The 22368-nt window shown below is 42.4% G+C and overlaps 1 protein-coding gene across 5 annotated transcripts in view; it reads right to left on the bottom strand.

Annotated features, from left to right (window-relative positions):
• The window catches only part of NCALD (neurocalcin delta), a 388241-nt gene that overhangs the window by 43495 nt on the left and 322378 nt on the right, over positions 1–22368 (bottom strand). The gene's annotated exons all lie outside the window — the stretch shown is intronic.

Below are 22368 nucleotides of genomic sequence, written 5' to 3'. Positions count from 1 at the left end.
CTTGGAATTTAAAAAAAAACAAAAAACCAACTCCTCTCATTCCTTGAGCTTTTTCTATGTGTCAAAAACTGTTCAATGTTTTATACACAAAATCTCACTTTATTTCCTCATTTACCATAGCTTACAACAGCTCTGTGAGTGAGGTATTATTATCACCATTTAACAGATGAGAAAAATAACTGAAGGTCAGCGGGGTTATATTATAAATTCAAGGTGTCAAAGTTAGTGACTGGAACCCAGAAATGTCTCTCCATAAAGGTTCTGTTCTTTTCCACTATAATACAATAGCACAGAGCAATTCTCTATGTTTATTGAGCGAATGAATCAATCGGTTGAACAAAATAAACAGGCACTCAAAGACATTAAGTACCTTGCATAAGGCCACCCACCTAAAGACATGTCCATGACTTGACATATGTCTTTTAACCCAAAAGCCATTGTCCGTCCTTCCCACCACATTCTATGACTATCATTTCCCCCCAGCTTTGTTGAGGCATAACTGACAATTCGTGGCTGTCATTCATGTGCACTTAGTTAGACACCACTTGGAATGATTCCTGGCAATTTCTTTGTGTATGAGTCTTTACAAACAGATTATTGATCCCTTGATGTGGCACTGCTTTTCTGTGGCTCTCAGTGCAATCAGGATAATGTATTTTTCCCAGTTAAGAGCTTGATTTTAAAATATAGTGTCCTCAATAAATAGATCCCTAATGACTAAGATGATGATAACTCCTGGTTTGCCTGCAATAGTCTTGGTTTACATCTGTTGCCCCAGCTTTATTGTTACTAGATAAATATTGATAATCTCAAAAGTAATCCTGTTTGGACAATAAATTGTATAGTCACCTTAATCATGGTAAACAAGAGCTTAGTTTGGCCTGTTCTGCTCTACTCTGTCAACCATGCTCAGCACAGATGCTTTTGGACAGAGATCAATGCCACAGCCATCAAGATTCATATTCAACAATGGAACACAGAGAGCTTTCACGCACAGAGCCTACCATACCTCACCACCTCTTTGGTCCACGATTTGTTCCATATTCTCCTGTCTCTCAAAATCTCTTCTCCTTCGTATCACTGGCTTCCCTTCCAGCAGCCTCTTCCCAGCCTGCATCTCACATCCTAAGGCTTGCTGGCAGAAATGGGGGAAGAGATTTGAAAAGCCAGAGGAATGCATTCCAACATCACTGTAACTGTCTAGCAACTATTTGTGGCTAAAATCTTTTCAACTAAAGCTCGACGCTCCTTTGTAAACAGTAAGATTAGAAAAAGCAAAGCTTTTGTGGCTAACCATTTACCTTTTGGCCTTTATGTCACACGTGAATATGTATATGTCCTGGGGAAATATAGGTCACTTGGTAAACGAGAATATATATATATATAATATTTTAACCAGCAAAAATGTGTCATGGTGGCAACAAGAGATTCCCAACAGGTCAATGCCATTGTGAGCTCAGCTTAAATTACTTTAAGTTCTGGAATTATGACTAATGAGGTAGAGAATAAGAAACAAATTAATTTTTAAACACACTATGCATATGGAAGTGTTATATTATCAGAGGGTCTTCTTTTTCAAGAAGACAAATGGCAAAAATCAGATCTAGGTGGGCTCATTTATGAGTGTAAATATAGAGCTAGTGGCCCTGCTGTCTATGGAGAGAAATGTTTCAAGATCCTTTATTCTGTGGATTTCATAGAAAAATTGGTTCACCGTGTTAAAAACCTTGGGAAAGAGATTCCATGAGGTGGCAGGTGCTTTAAGAGGCCTTGACTCAGCACATGTGGGGCTGACCTGCATCCTAAGAGGTGGCTCTATGGGGGAACTCTCTTGGTTGGGACATCCTCCTGCCCGACTTGTCAGAATGACTAGCTAGGAGTCCTGTGGCAGTGAACAAGCAGTGACTGTCAGACTGCACAGGGCTAGTGTCTGATATCACTGTGTGATAGTGAGAAGTAAGCATGGGGTAGACCAGAAAGACCTTAGCAATGTAGGCTAGGCACATGGAAGTGAAGGGCTATTGCTGAGGTGAATAAGCCCTGGAGGTTGCTGAACAATTAAAGGAAGGATGAGATCAAGAGAGATATATTGGCTTGCCTGCTTGTAGGATATATGGGAATTCTGAAGGTTTAACTAAAAAATAAGAAAGATGTCACTTCACTTGTACCCCATGTTGTGAAATAGTTCCCCCTAGTTGGGAATGCATCTGACAAGAGAATCTGGCTGAATGAGATTGTCCTGGTAAAAATCTGGCTCTAATGTACAGTATACATAGTGTATTTTGTTTCATGGTTGTTAAATTTGTCGTATTAGAATCTCTGCTATTCAATGTATACATTATTGACTCTTATTCACACTGGCAATAAATTATGCCATGGCCATCTTTCAAACAAAGGTGTCTCTGATAACTTCTGCAGGGATTAATGCAGTCAAAGGCAATCACGGCCCCTTCTCAGTTGCCTATGACTCTGCCTTCTCTTTATGATTTTATCATTCTTTTATCAACAACATCTTTCCAATAAGCAAATGATCTCGCACTGTAATCCTTTTTCCTTTCCTTCTTTCCTCTTGGGCTCCATGTCAATATTTACACATCACCACTAACTCCTACTCTCCTACTGTTTGCCTACAATGGCCTTTAGATCCTGTCCTCAACCTCTCATCAAATAACCTCAGATTTTCCATTATTTAATATCGTCTCGCATAACATTTCCACTTTGACAGGAAAACAACTTTCCAAAGTCCAGTGCTAGCTTCTCTTTTAAAAAGAAAATTAGTACACTCAACCACGGTGAGCCATGAGAATATTGTCCAATGCTGTGTGCTAATTTCTCACTGTTCACTCAATTTTGATTTTCTCTGTGAAGGACAATACAGACCATGGCCCAGCCTCAGAAGGCTGGCTGCTGGACCAACTGCTCAGTGGGGTTTGCCATCACTAACTCCTGTGATTTCTCTTTCCAAAGAGTAAGAAAAGGGGGAAAAAGAATGGTGAGAAGAAAAGTCGGCTGTCGTGCTATCTTCCTTTCCTTAGTCTGATGAAGTATCTTGAATTCCAACAGTCCAAAAAATCTCATTTTCCTAAGACATTATTTTTCATTTATCTTTTGTCACCGCCACTTCCAGATAGTCACCAGTTTTTATCTATTCTGTTAACTTTATACATCTGCTATCAACCTCAGAAAAGTTTATTGGATTGTTTGTCCTTTCTCCATCCCTTGCCTGCACTCCACCTTTACTTGTTCCTAGCAAAATCCCCAGATGTGACTGACTTTCAGCAGATACTGAGAGAGTGAATGTGAACATAATTTCTTGCTTGCACTAGGGCATTCGTTTTATCTAGTCTCTCCTCCAGGCAATTCCTCACCCAGCTAGTAGAGCGCCATTTTTTTTTTAAAAACCTCACATCTCTCTACACTAGTTTGTTGCTTGCAAACACCAATAACATCCCATTGACTTCAGTGTCAAGTCTAATCTCTCAGTCTGACATTATAAATTGCCTCACCATCTCACCGCAACCTGTCTTTTCTAAAGCTCTTGACCTCCTCTCCACTCACTCCTGCTGCAACCACAGAAGGGGCAGGTTCTTCTTAAATGGCCATGAGCTCTTTCCCCCAACACCCTTCTTCATATGGTTCCAACTTCTACCAAGTAAAGGCTGAGTCAATTGCTTAGTGTCCAGTTACAAATGATCATTCATTGGGCATGTTTTAGGTACCAAATGCTGTCCAAAACATGCTATCCGAGCACGTTATATACCATTCCAGTATTTTTTTTAAATCCCAGTAATAACAATGAAAGTTGGGCATCAATTCATTCCCTAACTTGTGCGTCTATTTGATAATGCCTGATCCAGGATTTAACCCCATACATCTGCCACCAGGTGCTCTTACCCATCAAATAAACTGTCTCCCACTCCACCCCACCCTCCTGCCATTTGTCTCTAGCTAGTGCTCACCACATAATAGGAGAGTTGCTATTGACAGGTGAAAGTTCCCTGGAGGGATTATGAACAACTCAATAGCAAGGCTGATTTTTTTTAAAAAAAGTTTAAATGTCTTTATTTTACTTTGAGAGTCAGAGACAGAGAGCAAGCAGGGGAGGGGCAGAGAGAGGGAGACACAGACTCTGAAGCAGGCTCCAGGCTCTGGGGTGTCAGCAGAGCCTGATGTGGCTCGAACCCCTGAGACTGTGAGATCATGACCTAAGCCAAAGTCCGACACTTAACCGACTAAGCCACCCAGGTGCCCCAAGGCTGATTCTTATATACCAGCATACCTCTGGTACCCAGTGTAGCACTAACACACAGGGAATGCAACACACTTTTCTTAGGTAATTGAATTTGAATCTATGCATCCAATAACAGGAAAAAGCTCGATCTTAGGCCATCAGATAGTTGAGCCACATGTAGGTCTCAAAGCTCTTTTACCTACAAAGAACAAATCCAGTGACTCGATTGGAGAAGGAAGTTGAATCTCCACTTCCATCTCCAACCTACTCCATAAATTATTATTTTTGGTTCATCAATAAGAACCTGGCATTGGAATACACATGGCAGCCATCTACAATTCAACCAGCCAAGCACACAGGCAGAAACCTCCCACATTTTCAATAACAGCATTGCCTAATCTAAAATGCTTTTTGGAAGACAAAGAAGCATTCATAAAATGAAAACAGTAGTGAACGTTGATAATGAGAAAGTTTTACAACAAAGTGTCTTGCTGATTTATACAGTGCTTCTATGCCAATGGCTAGAAGACATTTTTACAAAGATTCTTCTCTTCTAAGCCTAGGCAACATGCCAGAAAGGTTGTCAGTGTCTTTGAAGACAAGGAAACTGAGAGAAAGAGGAGGTGGGGGGAGGGAGGGAGAAAGAAGCAAAGGGGGAGGTGGAAGAGAGACAGAGGCTTGTCTTTAATTCCCTGATACATGGGGGAAATTGTAAGCAGTAAAATGAAAAAAGCAAGCATTTCCCTGCCACCCCTGCCCCTCTCTGGAAAGAGCTCTCATCTGAATCCCAGGTTGGTCCTGAGTATATCCCAGGATCTATGTACTCTCAGGGCTGGGGAGGGCTATGTTTTCTTTCCTACTTTTATGTCAGTTCACCTATACAGCAAGGAGTTCTGAAGAGCAAGGAGCAGGGAGCCATAACGCTAGACCTACATCCCCAAAGAAGACCAGAAAATGCACTAGTTTTGGGTTTCCTGACGGAATTTCCAAGGGCAGCAGCCACTATTATTTCCTTCCTTTGTGTAAAAAAAAAAAAAAAAAAAAAAAAGTGAAAATGTACAGCTACTCTCACAGTTTGTCTTAGGTAGCAATATCTGATGCTCCAAATTGGATAAAAATGTATCATCAATAGCTCACATCAGAAGAAAGGCTTTCCTGGTCGGTGATTAAACAACACCCCACACTTAATTCTCCCTTAGTCATTCAATAAAGATCAGTCACTCCTGCATTATGCCACCGAGTTGCCAAGGCCATACCAGACCCCAAGAGGTTAATCCAGAAGGTGGTCCATAAACAAGCTGTCCCCAGGCTATGGCTCTGGTCCCCTTAGCCCGGTTCTGACATGACCCTCCAAGAGCTACCCACCGATAGGACACAGATTGGAGACCATCTCATTTTATTTCTCCCGGTGGGAACGCCTCAGATACCGACAATTTGTCGCGCCGAGAACATACAGCCCGGATTTTCCACTCCTCCCACGCTGCTTGGCTGGCCTGGCTAGCACCAGACTTTATTTTTACAGTGCTTATCACTGCAGCTTTACCTCCAGACCAGTGGGCCCTGAAGCAGCTGGAAACCCGAGCCAGCTAGGGGCTCAGCTCAGCAGCTAGCCATTTGGAGCCTTCCATGCTAGGAGAAGAAAAGGATTGGCCAAAGGCCATCCCGCTAAATATTCTGGGAAGGACAGATGACAATGGGAGGAGGGAGGGAGTCCTTTCATCCTAAAGCAAATGCAAACTGACATGTGGATTAGGGGTAGCTGAGGTTCTGACAGAGCGTCTGACAGTCCTTACCAGATGCAGCAAACTCCTTGCTAATTCAGAGAAATGAACAAAGGCCAGTGTGCATTCACGAAATTCCAAACCCATAGAGCAGAAGCTGTTTCTTTCACATCTATAAAGCAACCCAACTTCATTTTAACCCCAAGTTTCAAACCGAGGTGTGGCTGTGCCCTCTGCTACTCACTCTGTCTCGTTGGGCATAAGCAGCGGCCATTTAACTTCAACAGCTCATGAAATTCAGCCCTGTAAGGTTGGCTCTCATCAATATGATAAATGTCATGGCTTCAATTCGTGTTTACCATATTTATTTACCCAAGCTGGCCTTCCTTCAAAGGCATCATAGAGATAAACCCAGGGCCGGTTCGGTTCCATTGATCTTAGATTGCCAGCTAGCAGAGAGCAAGGGGATGGGGTTTTTCCTTTATAGCTTGAAGCCTTGTGCTCTGTCCCTTCCTCATGGGAGCTATGAAAAGTTTGAACAGATGTTCAGATTCAGGGGGAGGGACGCTTTACTGCTGCTCTATTTACTTCCTCCAGCAGGATCCGTTTTCATTTCCTTATGAAACAATCCTACCAGCCTAAGAGCGACCTGGGGGGAGGGGAAGTCTGGGATCCCTGTTCCCATGAAACATGATGAGTCGAGAAAGTATGCTATGAAACCACACTTACCTCTGGCTTCTGGGTCTCAACATTCAGCCAGCAAATTTACTGGGACTGTAGCTGAGTCTGTGCACGTGTTCACGAAGCAGATGGCCAGCAGGAACATGAACCCATTTAGTCTGCCTTGTGTCTGTTTTACCACAGGCAGCTTCTCCGGCTTAGCATGAAGGGGTGTGTAGGTGTAGGGAGAACCTATCTCTGATGATGTTCCCCTTTGACAATAATTTTCCTTCAGTATTTACCCTGGGATTGAATAGTGTTTGTTTGGGGCATTATAATAAGAACTCTCCATAAAGTCTCTTGGATGACAGTGTATTAACCAAGCCACCCAATCAACAAATATTTATTGAGCATGCTCAATATGCAAGGTGCTGAGCATGGAAGGTAGAGCTCTGGACTTCATGACCTAATTTAATTGGAGGTAGCAAAAATATTGAGTCATGGCCCAGTAGGGACTTGCACTTATCTCCCAATGTCAATCTCTCCTCCCTTTTAGTAACAGGATTTCCTAAGCTGGGCATGTGGCTCGAGATGGCATTTCTTGGTTTGTCTTCAGTATGGTCACGAGACTAAGTTCTGTCCGATAGGTATGGGATATGAGTGCAACTTCCAGATCATATCCTTAAAACAAGCCACTTGCTTACTCTTCCTATCCAACCCCCCTTGCCAGGGCCTGGAATGTGTATGTGGGAGTGTGAGCTAAATTCTACCATCATGAGAACAAAGTAGAGAATGGTGGGCAACACTATGGAAGGATCTGGGCACCAGATGACCCTGGGAGACCATCTCCTCTCCCTGATTGCTTATCAGCTGGACACAGAAAAAGAGACTGAGACAGAGAGAGAGAGAGAGAGAGAGGATCCTTTTATCTTGTTTAAACCACAGTTGTTTAGTTTCTGTTAAAACAGCTGAATCAATATCTCAACTAATATATATATATATATTTTCCCTATTTGACCAGGAATTTCTGGAATCTTCTTTATTTCTCCAACCCTATCACAGAGTCCACACAGAATGAGTATTCACCTCATATATGCACATGATGTTACAGAGATATAGTGAATAAAAATCCCCCTTTGCTCTTGTGGAATACTTCAATACCATTATACGTGTTGTAAGAAAATAAAAAGATTAACTTATAAGGAAAGCTCTAGAGGGACGACTGGCTTAGCTTCTTAAGAGCATAACAACAATGACAAAAAGGCATGGGGAACATAACATTAATCTGTTGGTGTATGAAAAGTGAAAATATTTCATGAGGATTTTATCCCATGACCAAAAGGCAGAGAGGTAATACGAGAATAGCCTTTGCCTACGGTCGAGCATAATCATGTAAGTTAGCACTGGTCTACAGACGCTGCTATCTGGATAAGGGCTACTTTTAAAAAATGAAAAAGAGGGGTGCCTGGGTGGTTCAGTCGGTTAAGCGTCAGACTTCGACTCAGGTCATGATCTCACAGTTCGTGGGTTCAAGCCCCATGTCAGGCTCTGTGCCGACAGCTGGCTCAGAGCCTGGAGCCTGTTTCAGATTCTGTGTCTCCCTCTCTCTCTGACCTTCCCCTGCTCATGCTGTCTCTCTCTCTCTCTTTAAAATAAAGCATTAAAAGAATTTGAAAAAAATGGAAAAGAATGCCCAAAAACAGGACTAATACTGGAGCTTCTTGCCTGTGACTCTGTTAAGTACCATTTTAGAACCACTTTACCCCCTATTACCTGTGTCACCTTGACAAATTCTTACTTCCTTTAAGCCTCAGAGTTTCCTCATCTCTACAATGGCAATTCATTCAACCAACATTTATTGTATGTATTCTACATATCAGACATTGTTCTAGGCAATCTACCTGAGGCAGAAAGACGGCAATCAGAATGACTAAGGAAATTATATGGCCTATAAAAGGTGAGAAGAATATATTATTAAGAGGATAAAATCAGAGCAAAGGAGAGCCAAACAACTGGTAGCAGCAATTTTACATATATATTTTCAATGTTTATTTATTTTTGAGAGGGGGTGAGAGAGAGAGAGACAGAGAGACAGAGACAGAGACAGAGCCTGTGTGGAGGAGGGGTAGAGAGAGAGGGAGACACTGAATCGGAAGCAGGCTCCAGGCTCTGGGTTGTCAGCACAGAGTTCAGGAACCCTGAGATCATGACCTGAGTCTAAGCCAGAGGCTTAATTGACTGAGCCACCCAGGTGCCCCTAGTGGCAGCAATTTTAAGTATGGCACTCACAACAGTCCTCCGTGAACAGTGACTGTGGCTCAGGTTAGGATAGTGGCAGTGGAAGTAGCAAGCTGTGGTTGATTTCTGGATATATTTTGAAGGTACACAGGAGTTTCTAACAGGCTGTATGTGAGATGTGAGAGGAACTGAGGAGTCAAGGGTATTTCCGAGGTTTCTGGCTCAAGACAAACTGGAAGGATGTCACTGCCAACCAATAACATGGGAAGATGTGGGTAGAGTAACTTCTGTCCTACAGATTAGTAGTGGCCACAAGGTGCCCAGGTGTTTGGTGTAACACTATTCTGGGTGTTCTTGTAAGGGTGCTTTTGGATGAAATCAACACTTGAATCAGTACACTGACTAAAGCTGATGTGGGTGGGCCTCATCCAATCAACTGAAGGCCTGAATAGGGAAAAAAAAAAAAAAAGAAAGAAAGGCTGACTCTTCCCCGAGTAAGGGAGAATTCTTCCTGCTTGGCTGTCTTTAAACTGGGACATGGGCTTTTTTCCTGCTTTGAGACTCCAACTGAAATATCAGCTCTTCCTGGTTCTCGAGGCTGCCGGTTTTTCAGACAAGAACTAAATCATTGGCTCTCCTGATTCTCAGACCTTTGGCACTGAACTATCAGTTCTCCTCTCCAGCTTGCCAACTTACCTATATATCCTGGGACTCACCTATATCTGTAATTCTTATAATAATAAACATACATGCATGCATGCATACATACATACATGCATATGTACAGACATCCTATTGGTACATATATACATTGGTTCTGTGTCTTTAGAAAACTCGATTAATGTTTGGTGCTAGATATTCAAGGGGAGAGTCCAGTAGGCATTTGGATAGGAGTCTGGAGTTTGGAACTGAGTGTAGGACTGGTAATATATGTTTGGGAATCCCCGGTAAAGACAGCATTTAAAGCCAGAAGACTGGGTGAGATCATTGAGGGAATAAATACTGACAGAAAAGAGGAATAGTTACTGAATCCTGGGTCCCTGCAATGTCTAACTGTCAGGGAGTTCAGCCATGGAGATTAAAAAGGAGCAGCTACTGAGACAGGAGGAAATCAAGGAAGTACGTTGTCCCAAAGCCAAGGTGAAAATCACATCAAGGAGTGTTCTCTTCTATCAAATGCTGCTGACTGGTCACTGCCGTTGGTAAATGCCATTGCATTCAGCAATGCAGTGTGGCCACCAGTGACCCTGACAAGAAAAAAAGCATTACAGAGAGGGGTCAAAGCCCGGTGGAGTGGGTTTAGGAGTAAACATGAGAAGGGAAGTTGGAGACACTGTGTACGAGCCTTCTTTGGAAGAGTTTTGTTCAAAGGGGATACAAAAAACAGGACAGGTGTTGGCAGAGGAAAGGGGGCCAAAAGAAGGATTTTTTTTAATTTTTAAATTTATTTTTGAAAGAGAAAGAGTGAGCGTGTGAGCACAAGTTGGGGAGGGGCAGATAGAGAGGATGTGAAGTGGGCTGTGCACTGACAAAAGGGAATCCAACATGGGGCTTGAACTCACAAACCGCAAGATTACGATCTGAGTCTAAGTAGGTCTCTCAACTGACTGAGGCACCCAGGAGACCAGCCCCCACCTTTTTTTTTTAAATGAGGGAGCTAACAGCATGTTAGTAATACCATTAGCTGTCATTTATGGGGCACTTGCTGGGGTGCTAGGTGCTTTACACATGACACCCTATTTAATCCTCCTAATGGTTTTGAGATGCAGATGTTAATACCTCTGTCTTTCATACAAGGAAACAGATGTTAAGAGAAAGTGAGAAACTTTTATAAAACCACATGCAGTAAGTGGCTGTGTCAGGATTTAATCCTGGGTTGTTCTAACTTGAAAACACCGACTCTTATCACTACAGTATATTTACTGCCTCCCTTAACAGAGCCTGCTACTCAGTGAACCTAGGGGAGATCAGGCCTGCGAGGGCCCCAGGCAAATGTTAGCTGTCAGGATTTTCAGGGTAGGCAGGAAGCTCCTAACTGTGCAGAGCAGTGTGCAAAGCGATTTGTATCCTTCTCCAGCCCCAGCCTTCAGGAAGGCAGCGGATAACGCAATATCCTTACATGGACTTCTATACACAGTACTCTGTGAAAACGGTGCTTCCATCACACCCAAGGAGAGGAACAGACAGTCGTGTGCAAATTCTATTTTCAGATCAGGCAGCGTGGTGGTGAGACGGCCTGCCCTTTCTTGCCTGGCACACTGGTTCGGATTCAGGACGTTTCATACATGTCTGCAGCTTCTGCTGTGGCCACGCTGAGCCGAGAAGGACACTGTTCTGGAGATGGGGTGCTGGGGGAAGAGGTTCACAGCTACCCTTGACGGTGAGAACTCTCTGCCTATTGTCAAACCCTAACGCGTCCAAAAATCCAATATACCAAGATTAAATCAGGCTGCAATATTACAGATTCCTTTTAAAAAATGCATAATTAATTTTTTTTTTGCTTAGCGAAAAGTAAGGTGCTCCTGGAATCTTTGTTCATGCTGAGAATCCCATCGGATTATACAGTGGTATGGAAATTCCCTGCACTGAAGAGAAAACGGCTGTATTTGTGAGGGAGGAGGAAGAAGGAGCAGAGAGAGTGTCTTCCTGACCCGGTGCTGCTGTGTAAGAGGACAATCCTGATGCATCAACTCAAGGGACAGCAAGAGTGAGCAGGTGAAGAGCTTAAGGAAACCCTCGGTCAAGACAGAACACCCTGGAAACAGTCATTTCAATTAGTGCCAGACTGGCTTGAAATAAGGATTAAGAGGCACTTCGAACTGTAGCTCAAGGATAATTTGCATAGCTCCTTTCCCCTGCAATGTAGCACTAAGCTCTTCCTACTACTTCCCTCTTCCTGTGCGGTTCTTACAGAGCAAACGTTACCAGGCGTATAGGGGGATCTAATTCTCACATCAACAGCCCCACCGAAAGCCTTACGCATCCTTCTTGTTCACAGTGGGGAACACTGGTAACACTTTCAGAAATGTCCTTTACGGGGGCGCTTGGGTGTCTCAGTTGGTTAAGCATCCGACTTCGGCTCAGCTCATGATCTCACGGTTCGTGGGTTCGAGCCCCGTGTTGGACTCTGTGCTGACAGCTAGCTCAGAGCCTGGAGCCTTCTTCGGATTTTGTGTGTGTCTCTCTCTCTGACCCTTCCCTGCTCACGCTCTCTTTCTCAGAAATAAATAAAATAAAAAAAGAAATAGTAAAAAAAAAAAAAAGAAAAGAAAAGGAATGCCCTTTATGGTGCCACCCACACACCTACTTTTCTCAGTTATTAACTTTTATGAAAAGCAGTTGTTTTGTTTCTGTTTGGTTTCTGTTTTTATTTTTTTGACAAAATGGCCCATAAGTACTGCATTCACTACGTATCACAAAGGCACTTTTTACAGCTTTTCAGAGGGCTCTCTGTCACCTCTGCATTGACACAAATCTGCGTTGTTAGAAACCCGGTCATNTTGTGGGGATGAGCACTGGGTGTTATGTGGAAACTAATTTGACAATAAACTATTTGTAAAAAAAAAAAACAAATTGAAACAAAAGAATTACATAACACTTAAATGAAATATATAAGGTATACCTTGGAAAATATCAATTAAATTGCTTTTCTGTTCAAAAAAAAAAAAAAAAAGAAAAAAGAAACCCGGTCATCAGAAGAAAACTAAGCAGCACAATCCATTTTATGTTGGAAACAACTGAACTTCATTCATAATCTTAAACATTTTTTTCTTGATTCTAGAAATAATGCATGCTCTTCACTGGAAACAAGTTCAACCAATACAGACAAAATTAAAGGATAATGTGAAAAATTTCTAACAATCCCATCCCTCAAAGAGCATGATTAATCATTTGTGTATACCCTTCCAGATTATTTTCTATATGTAATACATGTATGTTAGAGATCCCCGACCTTAACTTTTTAGAGTTGTGTGCGAAGGTTTGTGCACATGTGTGCATGCACATTTTTCAAGATAAGGGACTATAACTTTCAAAAAAGATCAACAGAGATATAAATACATATATACCTAAAAACAGACATGTGTGTAAAATAGACGTGTATGTAAAATATATGTAACATATATAACTACTATATATAAACACATATATACATTCCTATTTCATTTACAAAAATTGAATCTAACTTCATAAAATTCTGCAACTCGTTTTTTTTCCATTTATGGATATTTTCCATTTTAAAAGTAATTGTTTCTGATAGCATTTTATTGTCACTTGGTTTTTCTCCCTTTAAGTGCCTGGATTTGGGAGACATGGGAACAGTAAAACCTGGATTGGATTCCTAGCTCCACCATTTACAAGTTCTGTAAGTTTGGCAATTTACTCGGACTTTAGACCACTCAGGTTTGTCATCTGTAAAATCAATAAGAATTATAATAGCATTATTTCATGTTATAAATAACAAAGACTATTTTAGGCAGCTAGAACTATGCAATGTCTGGCACAGAGTAAATGTTCAACGAACATTAGTGCTTTCAGTAGGTGGCACGCACTTGGTCAAAATTCATATATCTAACAACATCTGGGGAAGGTTTTTAAAATCGGGATTTAGGATGACAATAAAGTGGATTAGTGAGACTAAAGCTGAAGCCACATTCTGGAATAAGATGGTATTATCCATTCTGTAGGAATAAGTCAGCAAGCAAATGATGAATTTGTACAGCTGCAAATTTGACAAAGGATCAGGTGTCAGCCATCGTCATCCTATCCAGCATGGTTAAAGGAATTGCCTAAGGACTGAGCTGACTAGGACCCTCTGGGGTCCTCCTCTTCTGTGCTGTTGAGAAGGTCACGATCCATATTACTCTACTTTAGTCCATTGGGTTTGCCTTCTCATTTCTGGATCTTACTATTCAGCTCTCAGGCTGCATATGCAAATGCTTCACGGTCAATGAAAATGCAGCATTTCCCTGGATGGCTCGGTCAGTTAAGCGTCCAGTTCCTGGTTCTGGCTCAGGTCATGGTGTCATGGTTTGTGGGTTCAAGCCCTGCACTGTACTCTGTGCTGGCAGTGCAGCACCTGCTTGGGATTCTCTCTCTGTCTGTCTCTTCCCTACTCACTCTCTCAAAAAAAAAAAAAAGATAATGCAGCATTCCACTAGCCCTTGCATGATGCTGGTGGCCTGTCTCATTCATTAGCATGGCATCCCTTTGGCCTCCCAGTGGTCTCTGCCCTGCTGTGTGCACTCTTCACCTCTGGTGTACTCGGCAGCCCAGAGCCAGGGCAGAGCACCATGACCACTACTCATGGGAACAACTATATGCTAGGCATATATGCCTAGCTATACGCTGGGCACCAGAGCCCTGGGGCTTATTTGGTTGTTTTGTTTTTGTTTTTGGATTGTCTTGTTTTTAATAAGCTCTATGCCCAACATGGGGCTTGAACTCACGATCCCGAGATCAAGAGTTGCATGCTCTAGTGACTGAGCCAGACAAGTGCCCCCTAAAGCCTTGGTGCTTATGAATGTTCTACCACAGCTTTTGATCCTGTGTATTGAGTTACATGATACACATGCAAGACTTTGGTGGAAAAGGACAGAACACCAATTTGGTGCCCACTGGAAGTTTCCCTTGGACAGAGTGGATTCCACAGCAGGCTTTCTTCTCTGGGGAGAAGCAGTGTGCTTTCTGTAGCATGGTACGTTCAAATCCACAGTCCACCCCTGCAGACCATAGCTGCAGTGAACTCCTTCAGCTTCCTGAGAAGACCAATGAGAAAACTGATAAGAAAGGGTGTATGATTTTATGTGGGGTAGGCAGAATAAGAAGCCCCAAAGACGTCTACATCCTAAGCTCTGAAACCTGGGAATATCTCCCCTTATATGGCAAAGGTGACATGTAGAGGTCTTGTAGATATGGTTAAGTCAAGAATCTTGTGACAGGAAGATTAACCTGGGTGATCCAGGTAGGCCCAATGCTATCTCAAGGATGCTTATGAGGCAGGGCAGGTGTGTTAGACTCAGAGGAGAAGATGTGACAGCAGAAGCAAGAGGCCAGAGTGATACAGGCAATGTCCAGAAGCTGGAAAAGGCAAAGAGAGAAACCCCCCAGAGTGTCCAGAAGGGAACTCTGTTCTGTTGACCCATTTTCGGCTTCTGACCTCCAGAACTGTAAGGTAATAAATCTGTTGTTTCAGGCCACTCCATTTGTGGGGCTCTGTTACAGCTATCCTAGGAAACTAATACAACATCCACATCCCAAGTGTCTTATAACAATACTGTCCAGCATAAACCTGAAGTCCTATACCAGATTTATTTGAATCCATAAGATTAATGTTTCCTGGTGCTTCAAAGAGCCCATCAGTGATGTCCTAATTGATTGGTTCTCCCTTTTCATAAAGATATACTACTTGTGAGCTTTTAATTGAACACTGCCTGTAAATTCTGCATATTTCCAAAACCTAAGAGCAGAAGGCCATGTTCCTTTCCCTTGGAAAATAACCTAGGCACGCTATCCCCTAATTGATAAACATTCATTCATTGACCTACAGCTTTACGAATCTACAAAAGGCAGGCATGACTGGAAGGGAATGCAAATTTCCTTTTTTGCTGAGACACTTGCGAATATTTTCAACACCCATCTACAACAGCAACTTTCATGAGGTCGATTGTATGAAGGTTCAAAGGCCTTCCTAATTTTGATTCACAAAACTGACTTGAAGAAAAGAATGTCCCTGTTTGTTTACAAATATAAATTTAGAAGCACTGTGAAATCTCAAACAAAATTAGCCACCAGGGAGAAAAGAAATCAAATAACCTAATTAACCAAGGCTGAGCCACTTACATTCACAGGACTCTGGATGATGCTGGCCAGGCGGACCGAACGGAGAACAGAGAAGCACTGATGCAAGAACCAGCAGCCAGGGAACAGAATTCAAACAGCAGAGTGAAGATCATTAGCAGACTGATGAGGCTTTTGTTGTCCAGATCACTGAGCATGAAAAAGAGTCCCGTAGCTCTGGGAGGTTCCTAACCATCAATATTGTTATTTGAATAGGCCAGAAAACATCAGATTTCAGAAATACATCCCTTTGTGGCCATATATTTCAGAGAGTAGGCTTTGGCTTTTGGAAAACCTGCTGTGTATCCCTGTGCTCTCCAACTGGACACCACTATAATTGATGTTTCTCTGTCGATACTTGACTGCTTTGAAATAGCCGAAGGCATACTAGTTGGTTCTCTTATATTACTCATTTCTCCAGTCAAGAGCTCCAAACAGCTGTAGGTGCCTGGAACACGAGGCTAAGTCTCAAAGAAATCTGATCTGAAGCTGGCATTTCACTTGTTAGACAAAGTTTTTGTGATTATTTTCTTTTTCTGGAATTTCCCCCATTACCTAGGACCCCCTTGTCAACAGGCTCCTTCTTACTCTCTGACAGTAACAATTTACACCAAACAAATGATTAACAGTGCCGGAATCACCACACAAACATGTTATTGCTTTCCTGCAAAGAAGTAGGCTGGCAAATAGTTGGTATTTCTTTACCAGGAAAAAATAAAGTTAGAGCGAGTGGCTTGTCTCTGTGTGCCAGCTGTCATCTGGATGACAGGGACTCTCGACCCACTTGGCAAACAGCAGAAACTTCCAAGTCTCTTTTTCTCCCCCAGAGCACAGGGCAGAAACAGTCACAGCCCAGATTTCCCAAGAGTCATGATTTCAAATAATTTTATTTTCAACATAGTAATGTGTTTAATCCAAAACTAAAAGTGGTTGAATCCTTATACTGGTTAGAGACTATTAGTATATATGTTTTTTTTTTTTTAAAAAGACAATCTTTAGACTGCATTATGTGTTATTATGATTCAGGGTTAAGATAATATGGTCACTGTATTTTTATACATTATCATTCTATTTCTAAGGTTTAAATTTAACTCCCAAGTCAAACATAACTTACAATACACAAGAGTTCAAACGAATGAGCTTTCTTTCCAAGTCATTGCAGCCTATGGATCTGATGTTAAGTTCCAATTCCTCTCTATCAAGTAGCTTGCTCTCCTTCTGCCCACCCTCTTCAAAAAACAGAAATAAAAAGTGAACTGCCATCCGGTAAGTGCAGGTGGGTGAAACCCACAAGCAGTAACAAGCCCTGTCTCTGCACAGCAGTGCTTTGGTTAGGCTTCCTTCTCGGCAGAATTTTAGCAGGAACTACTTTAGCATCATAATACCTCCAGATGAGCAAGTCAAGGTGGGTCAGCTGGGGTGAAAACTTAAAAAATGCATCATCCCTGGGACGCAGTTGCATGAAGCATAGAAGAAAAGCTTTTCTTATTTGGGAAACTGCTGAAAATAAACGCTACCCCCTATAAAATAGTCAAAGAAAATAGCTCATTTTTGTTCCACCTCTCTTCTCCACTTAACCTTGCAAAGCCTATGGTTATAAAACACACTTGGGGGTAGCCTTTACTGCGTACGCCTGGATTTTCAGAAAAGATCAGACTAGATTCTAAAGGGCCTAGGAGAACATTAACAGATGGGTCTGATTCCTAGAGAAATCATTAAGATTACATTTTATATTTGTGAAGTTTAATTTTTGCAAACTACTTCCATAACTGTTTTGAAGTGGGATGCCAAGATTATTAAGAAGTCATTTTGGATAGGTGGAAAAGAATGGCACCATTAAAATTCTAACTCACACCTCCTGAGTCTTGGTCCTATTAACAAAATAACCTCAGAAAACCCTTCCCCCCAACAAAGAGTGGGTCAGTTGAGTACTTAACCCTGAGCACCCTAGCACGTTCTATGGCAGTAACTGGAATTATAAATAGTAACTAGATTGTTTCATTCATTCATTCATTTAATGAATAATCATTGTACAAATAGGCACTATTTGAGTCCCAAGTATGTGCCAGAGAGAAGAAAAAGACAGGCACGAGGCTGCTATCATGCGGTTTATAGCCTCATCTTACTCCTTTATGCGAATGGTAGACACCTGGAATGAGGCCCCAGAGCGTTCTACACAGCCCTGAGACATGAGGAAAGGGTGGTAAGGCAAAAGCTTCAGGAGTTAAGATGGTAAAAGAGCCACAGGAGTTAGGTCCTAAGAAGAAAGGGTTCCATGGCCAAATCAGTTTGGGAAATACATCTTGCCATATATTCCCCTTAGACATTTACAAACAAATGAAAAGCACGGAAAAGTCCTCTTATTAAGAAGCATGCTAAATATCCTTCACCCAGCAATTATGTTCACTGTGGAACATCCCATAGAACCTGCCTTCAATCCTTCTGTGGGTTCCACTGTGGGAAATCTGATGGAAATCTGATGCTACAGTCTTCTAGCAGAGTTAGAGGGTTCTGATATAGAACCACATTTTCCTAGCAGCATACACACTTGTCCAAAAGGCCTGCTAAGATACTCACTTCCAGAACCTCCTTGGCTTTGAGTAACCTTCTAAGAAGACAGAGAACAAAGAAGTTTGGTTCCCAACATGAGCTTAGGAAGGCTGTTCCTCAGGCCACCTCCTTCAGCACTAGGCACTTTCCCAGGTTTCTGGATCATGGATTGTACTGGGGCTTGGCTCCAATCCTCCAACTTCTGACTTTGGTAGCTGTCTGTTCTTTACGACCTGAGTCTTGTCATAACCTCATTTGGCTTCCTGGTACCTGCTCTCATTCTTTGGTCCAAGGACATAGACTGACTCTGGATCCCACAGCCTTACTCTGCAACTCTGAGGCCAAGGAGCTCTCTTGTAAGGTTTTATATATGAACTCCCTTGCTTCGGAGTCAGCATATGGCTCACTACCTTAAATCTATCCTTGTGTTGCGTTGTGAGAATTAGTTACTTGATGGCAAAGGTTATGGTCCACCTCATTTTAATCAAGAAAATGTCACAGTGATCTCGTTACCATAAAAGGTTTAGAGGTGGAGCACTTATGTGTCATATCATATATTATCTCATGTCATTGTCCCAACAAATGATGAGGTAGTTGCAGATTTTCCCTCTGTTTTCCAAATCAGGAAACTGATCATTTGAGAGACAGTAACTTTCCCAAGGTAGATACATCCTGATAAAGATGGGATTCAAACCCAGGCAGTCTGACCTCAGAGTGCATGCTATTCTGAGATCAATAAGACTCCCTTGATCCACCCCTCTAATCAGGGTCTACCTGTTCACCTTCCAGAGCCACTGGCCAGGAGCATGGCACTCTTACATGTTTCCCAACATCACGCCTCCCTCACCACTCTGGTCAGTCCACCATACCCTGGGTTTGTTTGCCTCTCACTGTCTTTCTGTCAGAGCAATGTATTTTTCTAGAGTTAACCAGTAAAGCACTCTGGGCCAATGTTCCCCTTTCTGGTAACAAAATGCTTTTAAACCAGGCTACATGTATATGTCTCCAGAGATTCCATATGCAGAGACTCTACTGGTAAGATGGTAGAGACCTACTACCAGCATCAGGTCAGATTTTAAACTTCAGTATCCCATGAGCCCCTGATTACTTTGCCTGAACCAACATAGCCAACCCTCCCTGCCTATGAGCATCCCGGATGCTTTTTAAAGCAAAAAACAAAAACAAACAAACAAAAAAAACCAACAAAAAACTTGAGCTGCACCCTAGACCCTAGACTAAATGACTAAGAATCCCCAGGAGTGGGACCCTAGCACTGGCATTCTATTAAACCTCTCTAGATCATTCCTGTATGACTCTAGAGTTGAATATGCTTTTCCCAAACATAGGGCTATGTTTGTAAGTGGAAACACATTTTCTAAATTTGGGTCTTTGTACATCCCACTGAGGCTGGTGAAAGATGACAATCTGCTTACTCGGAGGAGGGAAGAGGGTTTAAAAATCACGAGCCTGACTCTGATCACCATATGCTTTTGGGCCAGAATCAGCTTCTTCGGGGTTTGGTTTTCTCACTCAACAGTGGGGGATTAATACTAACTTACTTCAAAGGTGGGTAATGAGAAATGATTAATTCAGGTGGCCATCAGGTACTACTTAAGTAAAGTTAAAATGCTTCTGTAACAAGCAAGGGGATGTGAGAGATTTTCCTCTTAAATATGGCCAAGAACGCCTGGTTATACAGGCAGGGCCAGGGTGGATTGTGGTGAGGCAGACGGCACAGACCCACTGATCACCTGTAGACGGAGCCTGCTCTTTCCTCTCATTAATAACTGTCCTCCAGATAGTAAGTGGGGAAAATAAATCAAAAGAAAAGAACACAGCTTCTTTGGCACACTCCCAGAAAACTGATGCTGTCTTGCTGACAAACTGTTTCCTGGAAACAGGTGTGCTCTGACTCAAAGAAAGTGGGGCCTACAATGAAAGAAAAGAACCAAAGTGTTCTTCCACTTTGCAAAGCTTTCTTGAAATAGAAGTTTCCCTTGTGCATAGTTCATTAACTTACTACTCTTGGGGAGAAAAAAAAAATCATTCCAAAGTGAAGACAGAACTCTGAAATGATCACATTAAGCACTGGGGAAAAGTGATTTAATTTATAAAATCTTTATAGTAACTCATGGTATTTGAAGTGAGGTTTACTCCCACGGAGCTAGAAAGAGATCGAAGAGAAAGAGACATATTTAGGTGGCAAGATACAATTTTCAGCCCCTGCCAACCACCACCTCATGTCACAGCTGATAGAAAGGCACTCCCTGCCGTGGAGGTGAGGTGTCTCTGGGGCGTATCAGTTCTGCTAGCCAGCCTTTCTCCTTCTACAGCTCCTAAGACGCCAGCACCTAGGTTAGCTTCCTTCGAATAAGAACCATTTAACACTGATTCCTTGTGTATTATCATTCCCTGAAGGCTACACGCACTAGGGAAGGCAAAGACAATAGGGAATGCTCCCTGCCCTCTACTCTTGTCAACTTCTTGGGACCAGATATCCAAATTTGACAGCCTTGATCTCCTGGGAAGTGTCCCTAAATAAGCTTAGGAGTAGGGCTGCCAGTTAAAATATGGAAAGCCCATTTAAATCTGAATTGCAGATAAATAAATCATGTTTGAACATAAGTATGTCCTAAATACTTGACGGGATATACTTATACTAAAAAACCTCGATGTTTCCCTGAAATTCAAATTTAACTGGGTCGCTTATACTTTTTATTTGCTAAATTTGATAGTCCTCCTTAAGAGATACGGAGGTTCTGTGAATTGGTCCCAGTCTTAGGTTGCTCCTCACAAGCAGGGAACTTGGAGTTATTCCCTAGTTGTGGTGGTGATCTGGGCCAATGACTTCTTATTTATATCAGATCTCTTTGTGACCAATGCCATATATCCACCACAGGAGCTTTTAGTGATCCTCCAGCTGGTCATGATGGCTTGAGGGCACAGACTGCGACCTTATAGTGTACTGATCCCTAAAGGCAAGAGTCACTTTCAAAGCCTAAAGCAGTGCCCATATTCCAGAATCGCGTGTTAAATCCAAGGGCACAGCCATCTGCAACAACATGGATGGACCTAGAGGGCATTATGCTAAGTGAAATAGGTCAGACTAAGAAAGACAGATACCATATGATTTCACTCAGAAGCGAAGTAAAGAAAATCAAGTGAATAAACAAACAGAAAGCTGAATGAGACCTATAAATACAGAGAACAAATCGATGGCTGCCAGAAGAGGCAGGGGGTTGGGCAAAATGGGTGAAGGGGAGTGAGAGATACAGGCTTCCAGACAGAATGAGTAAGTAATGGGAATAAAAGCCATGATATAAGGAATATAGTCAATGATACTGTAACAGCGAAGTATGGTGACATAGCGTGGCTACACTTGTGAATACAGCATAACGCATCATTATGTCATACACCTGAAACTGGTGTACTGTGGTGTGTCAACTATATGTAAATAAGAACATAGAATGAAAGTAAATAAATATATACCTGCGTATATAAATACATAAATAAATAAGCAGGATCGATCCAAGGGCACAGAATCGCCTCCTCATGTTATGCGCTGACCAGCAGCCACATGCTTGACTGAAACTCCTGATGCTGGGCAGTCTGTCCACAACAAGAGATCCTTGTACAGTGAGAAGGTTAGAAGGTGCTGGTAGCTGTCCAGGGTTAGTTGCTGTGAGCTAAAAAGCACCTAGAAAATGTTGTGGAGAAGCCCATCCCAAGCCCCAGCCCTCTAAATTCTGATTCCAACGTCCTGAATCCCAGCCTCAGGAATCTGCATTTTTTAACCACACCACTGCAGTGTGACCCCAGTGCTGGATGCCGTGTTTAGACCCCGTGCCTCTCCTCTCAGGCTTCCGCGAAGATCCCAGCTAAGCGCCCTTGGGGATCAGCTGGGCTGGTGCTCCCATCCACTGACTCAGCAGCTCAGATACAGCTGGGACACTGAATAATGAGAAGACTAACTTCTCTTCCTGCATCATCTCCATTTCTCTCCTTATGTCTCCAGCCCTGACTACTGCAAGGGCTGCCAAAAATGTGTCCCTTTATGCCAGTCACTTTGTACCATTAGCATTCCCAGACCCCATTTTCCTATTAGCACTGCTTAGCATTTCACTGATGGTT

Source organism: Crocuta crocuta, unplaced genomic scaffold, assembly GCF_008692635.1.
Source record: "Crocuta crocuta isolate KB4526 unplaced genomic scaffold, BGI_CrCroc_1.0 scaffold39, whole genome shotgun sequence".
NCBI classification, from domain to species: domain Eukaryota; kingdom Metazoa; phylum Chordata; class Mammalia; order Carnivora; family Hyaenidae; genus Crocuta; species Crocuta crocuta.
Note: the sequence above shows the minus strand (reverse complement) of the source record. Positions and strands in the feature narration are given on the sequence as shown.